At 41.1% G+C, this 19,273-nt stretch overlaps 1 pseudogene; it reads right to left on the reverse strand.

The window, feature by feature from the left end:
* Positions 1–317: 317 nt before the first annotated feature.
* LOC113562301 lies at positions 318–19,110 on the reverse strand (annotated as a pseudogene).
* Between the last annotated feature and the right edge of the window lie 163 nt (positions 19,111–19,273).

Below are 19,273 nucleotides of genomic sequence, written 5' to 3' on the forward strand. Positions count from 1 at the left end.
GATAGAAACACGATGATTAACTGTATTATCGTCGTATCGTCTGCAGCAAGAATAGTTGAAATTACCAATGTCACACCGATTTCAATCCCTGATGGTAAGTCATGGCAACCAATTGCTGTCACTCACAGTCGACTATCAAAATTATATCACAATAGATAGCAAAGCGGAAAGTTTCTATTCCTTTCACAGTGAACTTATTTATACAGGAACAATCGCACAGTCAACAAGCGAAACTTAGTTAGTAATAATCGAATCTGAAGATTCGAATGCGATTTCGAAGTAACCTAAACAATTGTCTCTAAACAAATTAATTTCTAGGGAGCAATCAGCTTAATGATAACCACATTTGTTTAATCACGTTAGAGGATCAAAAATCATCCGTGATTTTTCCTGTATCTTCTTGTCTGGTCGACCTTTCTTCCTTAATCAACTAATGACATTAATTGAAAAATATTTTGATTCATCTGTATGTTGTCAAATTATATGATACGTAAAATAAAGTAAGTGGCACAACTGCTTGCGATTCTTTGAGAAATATTGATCCTCTACGAATTAAACGCGCCTTCATTTTGGTCCTTTAAACCACATAAGGCCGATACAAAGGTTCCTGAAGGTCCGTTCCCGTTCTCTGACTTTCTTGGAGCGTTCCTCTAGATTCCTCCGGTGTCTCAGGTGCGTTTACGCTGGCGTCACTTCCGGTATCTCGCTCCGTGCTTCTCGCACTTCCGGCGTCCTCGGCTTTTCCACTCGTGCGAGCCTCCTGCTGTGCCTTCTTGCTGCGCTTCCATTTCATTCGACGATTTTGAAACCAGATCTTCACCTGCAACAAAATCGCAATTATTCGATATCGCGCTTACTTATCGAGATTGTTTACCGCACGCGAATGGAAAATTTCATAGTGTAAATATTAAGCCGGGGTGCATAAGTTCTTGCCGATCAGTCGATGAATGAATCGCCTCAAAAGATGACTCCTTTTTCCGACGTAGTATTCACATGTTGCCAGAAAGATGGAAAAAAGTCGTATAAAATAATGGAAAATACTTTGATTGATTTATCGATTATTTCATTTTAATAAAAAAAACTTTCAAAATCGGCAAGAACTTATGACCTAATATCAATCCAGAAATAGTCGGTTCTTCAAGTATTTTGGACTTTCTAACCACTCCATTATTACGTGATAAAAGTTTTTTCGCAAATACGTTCGTAAATTGAAAGGTTTTCTAGTTTGATTTCGATTTCCTGTTGATAGTGCGCTCGAAAACGTTAATTATCGGGATTGACGATTTACCGAGTGAGTGCTGCGATCTCGATCCCCATGTTCGATCGATGCCCGATTTAATTTGGCGAATGCGTGTCCTATAAGTGCACGAGCAACGTCACGTGAGCCACCCCGCGAGACGCCGTAAATCAGGTAGACAGATACAGGGAGACTCGATTTTTCCTCCCCAATCGTAAGAAAACGATGTAAATCTTTCGGACAACATATCATGCGCCCGAGCCAATCCCCTCCAGGCACACCGACCGTATTATATCTTTACCCTTCGCGTAGGAGCGCAGCTTCCTCGTACGAATACGAATGGGAGAATCCGGGAAACGATGTCCCGCTCAATTTTCACTGCGATTTCGCAGCAATTTAACGGAACTAATTCCTAAATCCGAATTGCCGCAACAAAATTGTACGTTGGTGCGCGCGCGGTGATACAACGTATCGCAATCTTTCTAATGATTCGTTATCTTTCGAAAACGTGTCTTTCTTTGATTGAATTAATACTTCGATGCTAAAACAGAATCTGCTTTGTGTAACATCGAAAAATGGAAAATGTTTAGTAAAAACACTTATTTCCCCCAAAGCACGAATTTTATCGTAGGCAACAGCGAGCACCATTGCTTTCCGATCAGCTGGATAATTTGATAGACGAAACGTTATGACGGGGACTTACGTAAATCACTCGCCTGGCGTTAACAAATAATTCAGTGCGCGAGGTAAACAAGCGCGGGAGCGGGGGAGGGTTAAATTCACGGGTGGTTGAGGAGCAGAGCGAGCGAGAGAACGCGACTCGTACGCGTGAGTGAGTAGATCGAAAAAAATGGATCGAAGGTGGGAAAAAAGTGACGGGCGAAAATAAATATTTGTTGCCGATAAACCGATGCGACGAGAGAGCGAGCGAGATAGAGGGATGGAGAATATAGATCGAGCTGTAAATTATCTCGCGTGCCGAAATTAATCGACATGGGACACCGAAGCGACGGTGAATCATGGGGCACCGATGACGCTCCTCTCGCGATAATACCATCACCGATAATCGCTAAAGACATTCCTTCCATTGAATCTTCCAATAAATTGAACGCGTTTGATAAAATTTTACTGTAAATGACAGTAGCGACTCTGGGATAATGTCCGCGTTGTGAATAACTTTGAAAAGTTTATTTAACATATTCGTCTGACTTGACAACGACGAAGGTTGCAACTTTAATAGGGAGATTTACTGGAAGTACGCAATTCTCGCCTTTTTTCCAATGAATGTGTTCTTCGTCGGACATCACGACGCATTTCGTCGTGGTGCTCGCGCTTGGACGGTAAATCGCCGGTAATCGCGTTTCTGCAAACGCAGAACTCAGACGTGAAATGGAAAACAGGACCGAGAAGGAGACAAGGACGAAGAGGAGACCGTGGAAGGTGGAGGCGAGGAGCGAGGCGGAATCGGTTAAATATCGAAACAAATCAGCGACTGAGCCCACCATAACTCAGACTTTCACGTCTGTTTGCCGAGCGATCCGTCAGGGCTCGTAAGCTTCGGAGTTATGTTTAAGTTGTTGAACTATGTGAGAAAGAGAGAAAGAGAGATTCGCGTGCACACGGCACCGGATGGTGGAAGGGCGGGCTGGATTATTCGAAGGGATTTTCTCTCTTTCGAGGCTCTTCTTTTTTCCTCGCGCGAGCGCGACCTCGCGAATTTCCATTTCCACGCTATTTACCGGCCGATGTCACTCAACTTCTAGTCTCTCGATGCTAACTTAACATCGACTCGATTCTAACTTGGCCCATGTAAAATAAAACGATCCGATTTTTGAACAATTTCCATAAACGCGAGTCAAGCTGATGCATACAATTATGCAAAAAGCATTTGAGAAAATAGATAAATAAGATAGTATGCTAAGTAGTATGTAGCTTTTGTCTAGTTTCTAATCGCTTTACATATTAATTTTGACAATTGGATAATCAAGTGATGACAAAATTATAAATAAATCTCGCTTCAGTTTTCGCCACATAATGTTCTTTGCCATTTTCGCAGTAGAATTGACTTCGATTGCTCATTTTGTCACGTTTATCGCCGAAACTTTATCATGGATCTTAAATCGCAGATGATTCACGATTCGTATTACATTTCTCTCCTCTTGGACTTGAGTAATAAAAATCATTAATCGCGATTTACTTATCACGCCATGGGTGATTCAGAGATGACTCAGACTCGAATTTCGGATATCGAGTAAAGTAAATGCGCAATTCAACATTCTTATCTCAATTTACCTGCGTTTCCGTGAGCATTAGCGACGTCGCGACCTCGAACCTCTTCGGTCTGCTAAGGTATTTATTCTGTCGAAATTGCTTCTCCAATTCGAGAAGCTGTTGGGACGTGAAAGCGGTCCTGGGCCTTCTGGTCTTGCCCAGCAACGCGTGTTGCGCCGCGCAACCTGTTACAGAAAAAAGAACAGTCCACTTGTTAGACATATGAGATTATAAATCGTACTATAATCAAGTAGCAGCAACAGCAATTTGCGACAATGTCTTATAAATTAAAAAATTATTCTATATTCCACAATCATGAGACGAATCTGCGTAAAGCTTTTATTTTACAGAATTTTGTAACAATTTTGAAGTGCCAATTTCATATCTTATTTTATTGCGCGTGTCAACTGCGACTGATTATACTAATGATCGGAAATTTTTAACGAATGTTACATTGATTTTGCCATAACGAATATTTCCGTTAAAGGATATTTCTTTATTAAATTTACTCGGTTATTCGATAAACGTCGCAAATTGAATGCGATTTTAGTCCGGCTAACAGCTCGGAGAGCAAAAATGATTCGTTATTGTGAGCCGGAGGATCCAATAAAAATCATCGAATGCTAATGCAATTATCGCGAGTGTAAATCCCTATGGATTACGGGGGATGATTTGGGGTTAGACGATAGGGCGGAAAGCCGCCCCTGCAATTAGCCTCGTGAATGACTCTTGGTCAGGGGAGAATCGCCGACTTATAGCACCATAGGCGTAGGACACAATGGAGCCTGACGAAATTATTATCAATACAATCTCATGATAGCGTTGTGATTAATTGATACGTGATACGGATGCGTTATAGCATGTCAAATGATGTATGCATATTGTTTACTATTTGCCAGCCAGAGCTGTATTTTGTCATTAATGATTATATGAATTATTAATTTATTATTATTAATTATTAATTTATTTATAGCAATATGAGAAATAATATGTTATATTGACAATATATATATTATCTTCTTGCAAGAGTACAGTCTTTAAAACAATTTTTATTACAATAACTAGAATCACTGCAACTGTTCTTTAAACGTAAAATAAGTTATTTAGAAATAAAATTCGAGAATAATTAAATTTTCTAAATATATATAGGGATCTTCCTAAAAATCACGGGTCTCTTGAAAAATAATCGAAAGATAATTCTATCTTGCAGGAATATCAAATTCTAACAGATACCCTCGCTCAATCGAAAATTTTGAATCTCGCTGCAAGGTACGCCATTAGTTTTGCCACGTGTTTTTGTTGTTGCTGAGCGTCATGTCCGTCGGGTTTCCACGATTAGTAGCGGGTTGTGTCTTGCGTCACTGGCCTAAGCACCCTCGTAACTTAACTAGCAAGTGCGTGACCGGCTGTCAGTGTTTGTACACATGGCGGCGTTTAGTCGAGCGCATTCGGATTATCGTTCGACGCGTGATTCACTAAGCTGCGTACGAGCAGGTACGCACGCTCCTCGCTCTCTCCCCCGAAGAGAGACTCCCGAGTATTTTGATATAGGGCTGCGCGATTTCACGCCCGATACACAAATAGACGGCAGTTTCCCCCGATATCTCGTGTCGCATTATCGCTCTTATCCGGCGATCCTTTCACGCGTGCATTCGCAAATTTGCCGCATACAACACGAGCATTGAGAAAAGAATAAACATTAAAATGGAGAGAGTCGCCGAATCGAATAAAAGCATTATGTAAGATTATATCGAACCAAGAACGAAAATATATATAATTATGATATTAATAATATCATATTACGTATTAATAATATTTAATAATATTAAAAAATATATATTACGATACATGTATGCAACGTTGGTAATGATAATTGAGAAGATGTGCGGTTGAAAACAAAATGTGTTATAATGTATATAACTACTATAAAAATCATAAAAAAACTATAAGAGCTTAATAATTCATCCTTCTTGAATACACTTTATTAGAAAAGAAAACGCGATGTATACGTGAAGCATGTTTGACGATTATTCACGAGAACAATCGTCGCGTGCGAGAAACGGGGGACTATATTTGATAGTTGTTAGTATTTAGACTGCAGCATTTATTGGGTTATTTATCGTTAGACGAAGTGGAGTGCGATCCCTTCGTCCCCCCGCTGGGCACATATGGCCTGACCAATGATTTCCCTTCCCGCTGATTCGTAGCAATTATTATTTGCACCATTGCGCGGTGCCGTTGGTGTTATGATTTATTTTTATGTCCTTTTTTCAATTTCATCGTTTGGGTACCATCCATGCGGTGCCTATTAGATTCTCATGACTCTACATTACATGTATATCCTATATTATCGTAGAACTTCAACGTTAGAAAAAAAGCTACGTTTCATCTATTACGCTTCGTTAATCTTCAAGATAAAATTATTTTGTGACTAATTAACTTTTTATGATCAGCGCACGATTATATTAATATCGCAATCAATCAGTGTATTTTAATCTACAATCATTTTTAGTCAATATGATCAAAAGGTCGAGAGGACCGAGATAAAGATCAGGCATCTATTTCTCATAATATTTTAATTCCTGATAATTGATTTCAGGCGATAATGATAATGTATCAGAAATAACAACATTAATCGAAGTAAATTTTTATGTATGAAATGATTAAAATTTATCGCAAGTACGTTCTCTCTATCTCCTTTATATTCTGATTTTCAATAAGATTCGAACACTAATTTTCTCCGAAACCTACTATTTTTTATATTAATCATATTTTTACTAAAGCATTATGCAAACAAATCATTAATTTATTACTTACTACATTCATCACAAAATTTTAATTCACGGTTTAAAAAATACCGATCAAGTTTGTATAGGGTAACTTAGGGTATGATGGCCATAGTTTTTTTAAATACAAAAAACATACATTTATTTCTGTTATTTTTTAATGGCGTTTGGTATATTATTTCACTAAAGCTTAAAGTATGTAATACTATCGAAATTAAAGAGAAAATAATTACTAGAACTTTTATATTATCAAAATATTACACATAAGCATTGGCCATCTTACCTGACTTTTAGAGAAAAGATGGCCATACATATAATTTCACATATTTAATCTTATTTTGACAATATTTATTTGACAATATATTTATTTTATAATATATATTTGATAACTGAACTATTATACATAAATAAATAAAACGTATAATGGTTTAACAGTTAACCATACATATAATTTCACATATTTAGTTTTATGTTGACAATATTTCTTTGACAATATATATTTGACAACTGAACTCTTACACATAAATAAACAAAACGCATAATGTTTTAACAGATAAATAAACAAAAAGAAGTTAACAATTAAAATACGTTAACTTATCTTGAAAAAAGTGGGCCATCTTACCCAAACTGTGAGGGAAAGATAGCCATAGTATTTATAAATAAATAATGATAACGTAAATACAAATTATAACTCAAATTACAAGTTACATACCTTTATTATGTATCTAATGTTGATTACGACAGCTAAACTATAATGTATTTCACATTACAGCAGCTTTTACTAGACACATGAAAACTATGCAGGTAATCGAAAATTAAAATGTTAGATATTATTCATAATATTGTTATTTCGATTAGTGTACGTATATTAACTACTGTAAATATTAATTATCTTTGAGATTGAGTACCAAAATGTACTATTTAACAATTATTGTAAAAATTACAGCCATTGGCCATCTTTTCCGTATGGCCATCATACCCTAAGTTACCCTATTTAAGAGTAACGTCCATTATTCTTTAAAAGTCCAAGAAACGAGAAGAGTGACTGGACAAATAGCCATCATAAATTATAGCACCCTTCGTCGCCAAATTACTGAGCTCGTCGTGATAAGTATTCATTGAGCCATCGGCGCTTATGGTATACATACAGGCGCACTGAGAAATTCATCCGTCGCGATCGAGGGGTTGGCAACTGACATACGGTGTGGTACCCTCTCTCTCCCTATCATAGTGGTGTCGCGTTAACTATGGCACTAACTAACTGCAAACAATCTTATCTTACTAAATAAATAAACGTAATTCAGCATAATAGTGTATCGTGCGATTGTGAAGTCGACAAAAATAATCGAGGACCAAAGTAACAAAAGTGACAAGTATTGACGTGTTTTAGCGTGTTATGGCAATAATAAAAATTTAAAGAAAACTATTAAAGATTGACAAGGAATATTTATCCATCTTCGCAAAATGCATTACGCTATCCTCCAGGTTCTTCCAAAATTTATAATATATTGCCAGCCACGTCAATTCTGCATAAATTCAAGGGGCGTTTGCTTTTATGTTTAATTTCTACAATTAATTTCTACAACCCTTCGAGATACATTTGCGCTCGAATTGGCCCAATTTCGTTGACATGTGGAGAATGCACCGTGTCCCGCTAAATTGATCGTTTGGCACAGTGCGCGTCGATCGGGATCGGGAAATGCGCAAACTGTGACAGATGTCGGTAAACACGAACAGGGCGACTTTATCGAGTGGACAATTACCGTTCGCGCTCTTATATCGAGGGAATGCCGCGGGGGGTGGACGGAACCTTTATCATGATAATTTAATTTATTTGGGGTCCCATCGGCCGCTTCATGCCCGGGACCCTTAAATCGTGCCGATCATCACGGCGGTAAACACCACCTATTATCTGTACTTAAAGCGGCCACTCTCCCTTCCCGTTGTGCTATCTCGCCCCCTGCAGCTTAACCCCCCGAAAAAGTATTCTCTCTACGATCGCATGAATACCCTCGCGCCGCAATGAGGGGTAGCAATGCGGTAGGTATCGTAACGAATTCTATATCGCGTTATTCGCGATTATAGATAATGAAAAAAGTCGATGTATCGAAGGCTTTTGTATAATTTTAATTCAGAAACAATCAAATTAATCGTCATCAGATCTTGATCATAATCTTAAATTAATTAAGAATATTAACATAAAATAATAACTTTCTTTAATTTCTCATTATTTAATAACCTTTTTATAACACGCAGTAATTTTCAAAACACAACGATTTAAAACATCAAATCGAGCTGCTTTTCTAGTGCGACTATTATGTAATACTTACGAAATTAATGATCTGAGTATAACTCTTTTTCCCGACGATCCGGGATCGGATCTCGCGCGACCTTTTTTTTAGGGTCGGCGAATCGCACGGTATCTCGGACTAACGAGTAACTATCCTCGTTAACTCCCGAGCGAAGGGTACGCTTAATTAAAACTGATTACTCAACCCGGGCTCTCGTAGGAACTTCGCCTTCGTTTTTGGTCCTTTTTGCGTCGGTCGTTCGAATGGTAGCGGGTTACCGAATGACCCGGATGCTCTGTATCATGATGAAAAAGTATCGCAATGTATTCTCCACGGTATAATAATTACTGTACACACTATATGTATATACACATTATAAATATGTAAAAATATTATCATGTTATACAATTTTTCGTATAATCGATTATTCGTGAATATTTAATATAATTTAATTTATTTTACCGATATAAACTTTTCGCAAATTTTCTTTGCTCTGAATTCCAGACTGTTAGATAAAATAAAGTAAAAGATGATAAAAGCTTGTATATAGACAGAAAGATAACTAGCTTGGTTCTTTTCATCACCGAACCAGGAAATTTATTTTAGTTAGCGACCACTGCGTTTATCGGAAATAGTAATCGGTCCGTCTTTTATTCGGAGATGTATCGATCTGCGCTCGTTTCGCTCTCATGGGTGCAGTAGCCGTCGTGGACGCGGCTCCACGCTAGCAGCCGAAAATGGCCTCCCTCTAATGGGCAGCAATTACCCAATAGCGAATTGCAAATTGGAATTAGCGTCCTAAATCGGCGTGTATACCTCTAACCGTGCCGCTGTACCCTCCGTCGCTCGGTCCGGCTCGCACCGCGCGCGCTCCTCGTCTCGAAGGGGACGCAGGAGGGGCAGATGGTGGAGGATAGTGCGCGAGAGAGAATCTGGAAGGGGTGGGATGAGGAGGGTGGGCAGGAAACGGCGAGTGAGCGAAGGGGTTGGTAACGACTTCGTTGGTGGTGCGTTCTCTCAGCTTTTGCTTCCGTGTCTGCGTTACACAGCACTTCCCGTGCGCGTGTGAGTGTGCGAGCGTACGACGAACGTGATGGTAAATTTGTGTGTGTATATGCATGCGCGCGGGGCGTCGCGTGCGCGTGTGTGCGGCGCCGGCAAGCCCCGCCCGCGGTCCCCGGAGTCCCTTCACCGTGTCCCGCCCCCGAATTATCTGCCCCTCAGATCCGAGCTAAACGAATCTAGGCGAGTAACCGTCGCTATCCGCCGCGTCTCGCCACCCCGCTCGCCACTCCGCAGCCACCCGGATGTGCGGAGGTGGTCGTAGATAGGGACGGAAACGGACGATCGCGCGGCAGATGAGCGAGACGGCGATAGACAGAATCCAGGGGAAGAAGCGGAGGGATGGCCGGAAGCCGGGAAAAGTTGGCCAAGTTTTATCAGGCTATTTTCCTTACCCGAAATGGCTGAATTTAATCCCGAACTCGGGCTCGCGAGCTCGCCACAAATCACGCCATAAACATCCGCGATGTTACTTCTTATTCTTGCCGCGTGCATTCCTACCGACTCGCCCCGATTCGCCATCTTCTTCCGCGTTCTCGGACACGGTGCAAGCTCCCCGCGAGTTTCCCGGATCGAGATGTCGCGTCGCGCCAAGTATCGGCAGATGCTGTTGTAACGCATCACACGACAGTGACGAAGAAGACGAGTTTGTAATTTCCAGAACAATCTTCGATTTTAATGTTGCTTAATTTCGTAATTTCAATTTGCTTCTCTTTGTCATGGCTGTAGAAAATCTTTAAGCTTTTTCATGTAATAATTGATGTCCGGTTTCAATATTCCGCTCCTACCACCATAACGAGGGTTGGGAAATGCGCTTTACAGCGACGACAATTATCCGGTTTTTCCAGCGCCCAAGAGTCGCGAGGGTATTTCGCAAAAGGAGCTCGGCCTAGGAGTATACGTCACGTACCCCGGCGGGTATCCGACGCGCGTACGTCCACACAAACACAGGGACACGCAGGTAGCTGCGCGAATAGTATTACCGGCAAGACCGTATATAGACACGGGATGGTGCGTTTGAGCGAGCGCGCGGGATGTTACACATCGGGTAACCAAGATCTGTTTGCTTGCGGACGGCCAAACTAGCTGGCAGCTAATTCAGAAACGCCATTACCACCTATACGCTTATAGGCGGACCTGATGCCGCCGACGCCGGCTTCCGGTGTATATAGCCGCGCGTGTACATACTCTCTGTGCGTGCGGTCGCGAGCGAGCGAGTGCATCGGTTTACCAATTCTCTCCCGCCTCCGACTACTATCCCGCGCACTCGTCGTCCATGCTCCCTGCCACTCTCACTGAGCTTTAATTTCGAACCCCGAACCGGAAACAACATCGACATCAGGTCGTCGTTGCGACCCGAGGTCGAACCCGTGGAGCCGCCCGTTAACGACGCTGATTTTCGCTCGACGCCAACTTGTCGCTTGCGGAGCGTTTCTCGTACGCTCGCGAGGGTTGAAACCGTTACGACGACTGCGACCAGCTCGGTTTTCGATGTAACACGTACGGCAAGATGAACCTTGCGCCAGTGACTTGATTCTCGCGAATAAACGTAGAGATTCCTTTTCTCTTTTGATGTACATATATCGTGGTACCTTTGTTATTTCTTACTTTTCTTTTATAATATTTCTCTCGTGGTTACAGTGTTGTAGGTATTGCTATGGCTATGCACATATCGTGTTATTATGCAAGAGACGAAGATATTAGTAAGTTATTCTTTATTTTAATTTATTAAGGCATAGAACAGAGACATAATAATATGACATTAAAAAAGTTAAAGAGAATAATTAATAAATTTTCTGAATAAATAAAAAATATAATCTTTTGTCATAAGTACCTGAAATGCAGATTACAAATAATATAAGTAATTTTCAGAATAATTTTCATTAATCTTGATAAATCTTAATTTGCACATTTGACACATTCGTTTTGTTCTTTTCCCTCTTTTATTTCTCATCGAATTTTCTTATCGCGTAATTTTAAATGAATACCCGATTAAATTTCCCTGGAAGTAGATAACCATGGTGATACCCCGTGCAATCAGCGCGGAAACCTAGCTATCTGGAATACCATAGGCGCTGCGGTCAAATTAATAGGAATACTGTAAATCCGAACAAATAGGATTAATCCCCCGCAATCGGCGCGCCATATGTTAGAGCATAAAATACAAAGTGTGACACATTGAGAGTCGATAGGTGTTCCTTCCGTCGTTTTACGTGATTTAATTAATCCACTTTAACATTGCTTTTCAACCGGTTCTATTAGCCTAATCGTCATGCCCGTAATCACACGTCATTTCTATTATATTATTATTTTTACGTACAACATTTAATTGTTTTATCATTTCTTAATATTTTTCTTATTTCTGTATCGTGATCGTTGTATAATAGGTGACACATATTATGTGTTTACATAATTATTGTATATACTGTACGAGTAAAGTGTGCAGAGAGGTTGTGCGGATGGCTTTCGTACGCGAGTCTCCGGCGAAAACGCGAAATTGGCCGTTTAAACGGACTATAAGTCCGCGGAGTTGCCATGGGAACGGTATGGTGACAGCGATGGCAGAGAGCGGCAGCATGCCGGGACGTGGGAGGCTGCGAAGGGGATGAATAGACGGATGAATGACGCACAATTAACTAATTAAATCATCCGCCAACCCCTCGCGCGCGCGCGCTCTCTCTGTCTCCCGAGTATCATCCCTCTTTTGTTGGTAGAGTTTCCGCCGCCATCTCCTCGCCATTGTTTCTCCCCGTCTGTATGGCCGGCGGGACTAGCTCGAAAAAAGAGAGGAAAAAAAAAGAGAAAACGAAGGACAGAGAAAGAGGGAAAAAACCGGGTTGTCGTCATGTCGCTACCCTCACGGTTCGTCAAATCAATTTAAGGCAAATTGCCGATCGGACTGTCCGTGAAGAAACGAATCCTCCTTAATTGCGGTTCCTTGAGCGGACAGGAGTGAAGGAGGGGAAGATAATTTCCTCGACTCTGTTGTTCCATAAATTGACGTAAAATATGATAGAATTTATTCAATAAAACATGCGATCAAAATCTTACATTAATTGATAAAATACATTTTTTATAGATCTAGTAAAGGAAAGAAATGCACAACTTTCGATCGCGCAGAAGCATCGTGCACAGTTAGTTGCGAGTTTCATGTCAATTTCAAAAAGCGGCTTGTCTATTTATGAACATTTATTTTCAAAGTATTTAATCCCATTTTGCGATATGCCGTTAGCACTAAAAAGAAATGGCAGGTGCTGTTTTTTCTTTGACACTCCTCGGCAAATAATGTCGCCCATAATCTTGTTTGCACCCTCTCTACCAAGAACCTGCCCATTAACTTAAAAAAATACCTTCACAGGCCATCGACCATTAGAGAAGAATAACCTGATTTGCATTTATATGAGAGAAAGATTTCACGAAAAATAAAAAAATTTCTATATATAATACCATGATTGTATTGTCCTTTCTTCGCATGAAAGAAAATGGTCCCACGCGAAGTGAGTTAGAGAAACTACACGCATACATATATTTATTTAATATTTATATTAAATTTTCTGTAACTTGCCTTTATCAAAAACTATTATTCAATGGGCAATATTGCGAGATAAGAAACGTTTCGATATCGCATATAAAATAAAATGTCAGCGCGAAAAATTTGCATTTCCATAATCGGTAAATTAAACATGCGCCGCCATTAAATCATTGATGTAAAATATGTAAATTTTACATACAATGCTGGAAATAAAAGTCACGCGCTACCAGTTTTATCGAATGCGAGATTTATCGCACCCTCTACGCGATTATTTATGTATTTGCCGTTGATATCGATACCTGCAATTAATATTGTTAAAACGCTTAAGGATTTTCTCAGCGCGCGCGTATCATGTAAAAAGCCATAAATTCGCGATGAATAATTTATTTCTTCCCGGCGTGTGCCCGGCGCGGGGACAGTAATTATTACAATTGTACTTCAACTCGCGCGGGCAATTAATCATTGCATCCATGTGACTGTCGGAAAATCGATGGCGTTTCTCACGCTAATCCAGAAGCCAACCATCGACGATCCAGTGTCGATCGCCGCTGATTGACGTATACATTTGTCAGTTAAAAACTTTAGAAGTTATACGAATAAAATGTTATACAGATATTTTAATGCGCGTAACAAAAAATGCAAACATGCTATTTTTTCGAGTAAAACATATTTTGCATAATGTTGATTTATCTCGTTAATGCAGACTTCCTCGATGTAGTCATTAAGGATACACCGTTCTAATATTGAACTTTCAACTTTACTAGATACAAAAATTTTCAAACGTATATTTTAGAAAATAAAAGATGATTCTTTAAGAGTCATTTTTATAGTATTAATTTATCCTAAAAATTTTTCTGTCCAATTCGATTTCTTTATTTAAATAATAATTTTTCTCACGTCAATTTTCACAGACCTTTATTTCAAATTATTATGTACTTCGTATTTGAAATCTCATCCATATACTTTCCTATATTGTTGCATATAATTCCATTAATATTAGTAATAGTAATGCGGCGACGTTTTGCTATTGCAACGGTTATTCAGCAGTGGCAATCGATGGCCGCAGAACCGCGCTAATTAGTAACGGCCGCGGTGCGGGCCATCCGTTCGTAACGCGATATGGATAACTATCTAGCGGTCGGTGGCGACATGGGGTTTGAAACCGATGAGGCGTCGGCGGGGGCAGTGATGCCGTTCGTGTGCGGGGTACGTTTTGCGATATACGCGGGCCTTCCGACACGTGCACACACCCGTTTATAGCGCACTAGTTAAATTTCGATACGCCGTTACGCGCGGCCCGGGATAGATGAAACATGGTGTTGTCGTTGCGTCGCCGCGCGCGGGCATAACGCGCGACAAATATTCCGCAAATAAAAGCTACCGTTCCCCTCTGCTACCCCCGGCATCGCCCGCGCGCTCTCTCGCCCCTTTCCCCTCGCTTTATTTACTGAACGTCGCGCGCGGGTGGCGCGCGCGGCCGCCAGCAATTTTTAACAAGTCGAGCCGTGTACCCCACCGACGATGGCCTCCATCGAGCATACCTAGGGATGGCGACGGGGACACTGGCAGTGACGGGGGAGAGAGGAGTCGATGTATTCGACTCGCGTTTTATTTCGCGAGCCACGCGCGCCTGTGCGCATGTGTGCATTCTTCCTATCTCTTTCTCTCTCCGTCTCTTTTTTTTCGATTTTCCTTTTTTTGCGCTTGTTTTACGCTACCGCTCGATTTTTTCGCTTTTTTTGGTCGACGCTGGATTGCTCGGCAACTACCAATCAGGATCATCTGACAGGAAATACCCCGCGCACCCGCCACCGTTCGCCACTTGTGTCCGCGACGTCCTATAGCCCTCCTCCCCCCTCCTTTCCTCCCCGCCGCTCAACTCTGCATCCCTTCGTCCCTCCACCGTCCCGGACTATCCGCCGCCGCCATCGCCATACGTTCACTGACCAATTTGTTCGATAAAAGCCCCCGACTGATTGGCCTGACAACGCGGCCACGGCTCTTTTTTCCGAGCGTGAAATTTACCGTGGTAACCAGGTCCCTCGGTGCACTCTTGCCTCCCCCAAACCCTTTGCCCTTTTTCTTTTAAGTTTCTTCGCCGCCACTTATAATAGTATCCTTTTCTTCCTACCTGCCTTCGTCTTTTCGTTCCTTCGATGTTTGAGACGGCTTTTGTGATTCGTGGCGGGATTCGCGAATTAGTGGCTACGGTGCACTTCTTCTGCCTCGTGAGTAAGGGTTCTATAGATCAGACGCGATTGGACAAAGAGATGCTCTTGGATTTCTCTCAACTTGTCAGGAGAAATTGTAAAAGTTTCAGTAAGAAATAGCGAAATTATTTTATCAATAAAAATACCATTTGAAGAAATTAGAGAAGAACATATCAGAGATTTAAAATCTGAAATGGCTCTAAAACTCACATATTCATTCAAGATGAAAACATCACTAAAGAGTGATTATGATTGATTTTAAAGAATTATTTCCTTGTAATATCTTTTATAATATCTTACAATCTTAATAAAGAGTCTTGTATGAACTTTCCACGTTCAATTCGTTCACTTGCGACCATACGAACATCGCACCGCCGTTATCGCGGGATCGTAAAATTTGAATAGTCGACCAATATGGTCTAGTGGAGTGGTACATTAGACACGTAAACATGTACTATCTGCTCATCGCAGCGGCAATCTGTCTTTCGACGTTGCCTCTCACTTTCGAGTTAATAGCTGGTAATAGCCGTCGAGAGCTAACATAACATGACCTCCCACGCATGAGTTACTGTCGATCGACGATATCGCTCGACGATCCACTCACACATGCAAGGGATTTCGATTTTGCGCAACGCGTTTCCCCGCAGATTCTTCGATAAGCATAAAGGTTCATTTCTTATAACAACTTCAATGCAAACTATTAATTATCGACATATCTTGCTAATTATCAGTCTTTAAATTTTCGTTAAAGTAATTCTTGTTTAAAATTCGCGAAAAAATAAGATTTTGTTATCTGTTTACATTCGCGAAATTTGATTTGCAGATATCATGTAATGCCAATGGATTAAAGAATCGGATAATTAAGAGATATTAGATATTAATTGTTAGTGAATTTATCATTTAGAAGCTGATTCCAAATATTTCGTTAAATCGAATCGACTCGCGTCTATTTTTGTACTATCGCGTTCACTATTTATTACAGATCCGCGGCCGGCGATAAGCTTGTAATCGACATATTTTTTCTGGGATTGGCACTGCTAGCATCACTGCCGGCTTAGAGAAGAACAATTTATGAGAATCGTTATCGACTTTAACAACCGTTATCGGCTGTGTTCGATTTCCTCGCAAATTATTATCAAATCACTAATTTATCAGGCATTGAAAGAGGATTAATAGCTTTAACGTGAAGGTCGAATCACGCCTTTTACAATGACACTTTCCGGCTGAACAATGCTCGTGATCTTATTCTCGATTCTGATAAAAATCGCATGGCTTGCAAATTGAATTTGGGAATTTCCATTTTTCAGAATCAGGTATGTACTATCGACATTTTTATCGTAAACAGTAAAACAGTATGAAATATATGAGTTTTAAATCAGAGAAGGGAGACAAGTGATTTTCCATTTCAAAGTACGTGTGTGAGTTGGCAGTAATATTTGATATCACAAATTCATTATTTTTAATTTTATTGACTTTTTTAAATAAATAGGAAAGGAATTGTGTGTATCATATCAAAATAAATCTCATTGTCTAAAATATGTAATTTATTATTATTGACTTATATTACTTTTTATTCGAAAGCTTGTATGCATGCTATCTTATCTAAAATAGCATAACTCGACCCTGCGTCACTTTTTATGGCGATGATAATTATTATGATCTTCAACAGATATCGCCCGATTAATTGCTTGTCTCATTCTTCGGCTTTTCGATCTCGATGATATTATTTAATTACACGCATCAGCATTCCGTTTTTGATTGATAAACTCAGTTCGAGTGTGATTTATGCTTTTGCTAGAAAAGGATGTATAATAATTCATCGTTTGACATTGTTTGCGTCATGTTAAATTTATAATTTATGACTTAAATATACTCAACGCGTTATACATATACAATCTTGAAAAGATTACATATATAATCTCAAAAAGATTGTATATGTAATAAGTTATTATTATCTCATCGATACTAAAAATTATCTAATTTAAAAAACTTCAATCAAAGCTGAAAGATATAATTAGCAAAATTAATTTTCGTTGTAATCGATATTACGTTATAAGAATATTATTAGGCACGTGCGCTTCGGGTACGCTTGTTAGATGCGATCTTTATACCCTCGCAAATTCAATAGCATAACAAGATTTTCTTTACTTTTTTACTTCCGTATCAGACGTTTCTCTTCTCTATATATCTCAATGGCATCGAGAGCGAAGCACGCAATCAAGATCAAGATATCCGAAAACAGTCGTAATTAATCAGATTAGTCGCGTCGATCTACTCACCAGCCAAATCTGCGGGCAGCCTAGGGTACAACATGCCGGTCCGTGCGATCCACTCAAGGTGGAGTGGATGGATGTGATGCTGTTGAGGATGGGGCCCTCCGGATTGGGGATGGCCAATCGGCTGACCCTCCTTGTGTATCGAATGGAAGGCGCTGCCGCCGGCTGGATGATAGTACAGTCCTCCAGGATGGATGAGTGGTCCCGCGGGATGCAGTAGGAGACCCTGATTCTGCCTGACTACCGCCGCGGTCATGCCGTAGGGCCCGGCGAGATTCTGGTGGCCCAAGATTCCATTACTGACGGATCTTCTGAACCAGGTGATATGGGAGGACTGGAAGCGGGACTGCGACTAGTGTTACTACCAGGACTAGCGCTTCCGGTTCGCGTAGGGTCCACGTCGACGGACGTGTCGTCCTCGACGTTCTCCAGTCTATCATTCCGGTAGCCGCTGGTCCCCGTTTCAGGCCTGAATTGCCCACGTTGTAGGGACAGGCCAGATTCGCCTGAATGGAGACCACTCAGAACGGCCTCGCGATTGGCGGAGTGTCTCTCTCGGACTTCCAGAGTAGGTGAATTGGACTCGTGGTGTTGCGTAAAAGGATGTAGAGGATTCCCCAAGGTGGTCCTCTGGTCCCCGGGGCATCTTGCGGTATTGGGGGATTCCCGTTCCTGAATACTGCTGAGATTTAAACCGTCCGGTTGGACATCATGGCTCCTGGAAAATGACTTCTGCCGATCAACCGATGACTGATCCATCTCGTTTTGCTTTGTCGCGCGACCGAGAAGCGCGTCGATACAAAAGGACGTTTTGCCGATAGAGTTGCTATGTTGATTGGACGAGCTAAGGATATAGCTTGGCGGCGAGGACGTTCTTCCGGGAGAGGATGTCCCTGACTCGCGGCAACGACTCGACGCTAATTCGTCGCTGAAACATTTCCTGCTGGGATTGTCCGAGTCCTGGAAAAAGCCGGTCCCAGCGTGATCTTTGGGGAAACGCTTGTTGCCGGCGTCCTCGTGGTATCTGATTACTCTGTCCTCCACATCTGGTGATCTGGCACCTACGAAACGCATTTCCTCTAGCGATCTCACTCGGCTGTCCACTGGGGATCTGGCGTCCTCCGATCTGGGCGAAGATCCGGGATCTTGCAGTCTCTGTTGAAGATTGTAAAGGTGCCGCGGATGCTGATGTAGGTCCTCTGAGACCATCTGCGCGTTGTAATGCATAGCTGCCATATCCTGCGACCACTGTAAGTTTCTAACACATTGTACTTCCCGGTAAGATTTATGTTCTTGCAACGTCCGCACTATCCTAGTCAAATTTAGATGCTTGGATGTTCACTCAGTCGATACGATGATCTTCGCTACAAACACTGGTTCGAATGGATTGCAGATATAAAGCGACGAAGATGTATCAGGTTTCCAAAATCAACACTGATACATATTACTACTATTACCATGAAATCTTCATTGATTAACTATCTGATCTTGAACTGATCGATGTAGATGATCTAAATAATGTGTACCTGCATAAAGCTCAGCGACGCTTCGCACAACTTGGAAAGTCATCAAGTGTCACGTAGGTATCATTGGAACGTTCAATAACTA

This window comes from Ooceraea biroi, chromosome 1 (genome assembly GCF_003672135.1).
Source record: "Ooceraea biroi isolate clonal line C1 chromosome 1, Obir_v5.4, whole genome shotgun sequence".
NCBI lineage: Eukaryota > Metazoa > Arthropoda > Insecta > Hymenoptera > Formicidae > Ooceraea > Ooceraea biroi.